Source organism: Pygoscelis adeliae, unplaced genomic scaffold (assembly GCF_000699105.1).
Source record: "Pygoscelis adeliae isolate BGI_AS28 unplaced genomic scaffold, ASM69910v1 Scaffold150, whole genome shotgun sequence".
Taxonomy (NCBI): domain Eukaryota; kingdom Metazoa; phylum Chordata; class Aves; order Sphenisciformes; family Spheniscidae; genus Pygoscelis; species Pygoscelis adeliae.
In genome coordinates, this window is record NW_008823872.1 from 555,792 (window position 1) to 558,013 (window position 2,222).

Here is a 2,222-nt window from a genome sequence, read left to right on the forward strand (position 1 = left end):
GGTAGCTGGAGTCCGTCCCCGGCGCGGTGCCGGGATGGACCGAGCCCCGCTCCCCCCCGGCGCGGCTGCTCTGCCCGGTGCTTCTTGAAGGGAGAAATGAAAAGCAAAGAGTTTGGAGAGAAAGAGGAGAGGGCTTTGCCTGCAAGACGGTATCGCTTTTTACCTAAAGATATTAATAGTTAGCAGAAAACGCAGTCCGTAGGTAATTGTGTTACATTTTCTGATTGTGCTTTTCTGCTGTGGCTTCTCCTGAACCGCCTTTGTAAATAGAAAACGATCACGTAAAATGGGGAAATATCAGAAGCCGTGCAAATAAATAGTGCTGCTAACCTCGCCGGTCTGAGCACTCCCTTGAAGAGCGGAGCGGAGAGGAGAGCTCCTTTCTGGTTTGTATTAGTGATTATTGCACTGTCATTAAGGAATGCAGGGGTGGAAATATTTGCTTCGGGACTCTAAGCATACGCGGTACAACAAGAGGGAAGCAAAACGCTGAAGCGTGCCGCACAGAAAGCGGAATAACGCTCAACAAACCCTGAGAATATCCAAAGGCAGGAGAGCCTGGGCGGGGAGGACCCGGTGCTCCCTGCTCCGACGTGAGCCCCCAGCCCTGCGGAGCTGCTCCTGCCTCTCTCCGCTTCAGATCCGTCTTGCTTACAGGCTTCTGCTTCCCATCTCCCCAACGCACATGCCTGGCAGCCTGTCATGCAGAGTGGTTGCGTGATGTAATTCCCCAGCATGACACGTTCTCACCTGATGCCAACTGATCACTCTGAAGATGCACACGAAGCTGCAGGCTCTTCTGGCAGCATTTTCCTGTCCTCTCTCTTTCTCTTCCATGTCTGCGTTTTTCCCTGACATGCTGGGTACTGGCAAGACGAGTCCTGGAGCAGCCCTTGGAGGTCTCCGAGACGTGAGGGCTCCGATCGCCCAGCGCCGGGTCTGCGCTTTGCTGGCACCGGCTGCCCTCGCCGTGTTCCCTCAGCTGCCCGCCCTGCCTGCGATCCTGTCCCGTTCTGGGACACCGGCAGGCACGGAAGAACGCGGTTATTTTTTCTCCCGTTATCAATAAGCACAAAGCTTACTATTTGTAGTTATCTCGGAACGTAAGTTTATATAAACTCAGCTGTGGCATCGGATTGAAGAGGAATCCCTTCTAAAGGTGTTTTCCTAAAAGAAATCCTCTGATCCCGGGGCTCAAAGGTTATCACGAACAATAAACACTTTCACCCTCAGCCTCATTTAGGCAATGACAGATGAGCCAATTTGACACTCCTCCCCGCACTACAGCTTTGCTCCTCTAATTATTTTAGCATTTTCATTTTTGGTCAGAACGCGAGATCTGCATCATTTTCGCTGGAGTTGCGGTGCCCGATTTTGCCTCTATTGCACGTTTTGGTGTCTTGCAGCTCCGCATGTGGAAAACGGGGGAGGACAGTCAGAGGGCGATGGAGCTGGTTCGCCCGCTTCTAGCCCAAGCCTCGGTTTTGCTCTTCCCGTAGAGATTCCCTGGGTATTTCTGAAGTTCAATATTTGCATAATGCACGGGGAAAGGTGTTCCCCGAGAAGTCAGGTTATCCGATAAACGTGTACCGAAACAGTCACATTTACCACAGATTTGGAGCACCCTTTCAACCTGGCTGAAAAGGGACTATAAAGCAGATAACTGGAACAGTGGATGGAGAACTTCAAAGTCTGATTTTCAATGGGATCCCTGCAGACGTGAATGCATTCGGTTGCAGTTTCGGTCACCTGAAAGCTTGGGGGATAGCATGCCACTCCCCTCTCTCCCCCCCCGATGATGATCTTATACTTTTGAAGCAGCGAGTTTCATAGCATAAATTCTGATTTGTTCAGTCATTTGTCCACAGAGCGAGAGTTAAACTCTTGTTCAACTCGTAGCATTGTTTAAGCGCGATTTAAAAACAAAACACACACCCACCCCCAACCCCAAGAAGCCCGTCAAACACACTAATCGATAAAAGCATTTACATTTCTGAGTTCGGCTGCAACAGTATGATTAGAGTGACCGGGTTACTACACTAGAGCAGACGGTCAGCTCCACGGCCGGAGGCGAGCACTGCACCTTCGAAAGCCCTCGCTCGGGACCCCCCCGGCACGGCTCGGCGTTTCAGCCTGGCTCAGCGCTGCGCTGAGCCCGGCAGACTCGAAGGGAAAAACAAAAAAAATGGAGGAAAGGCAAGAGAGAGCCGGCCTCCCCCCTC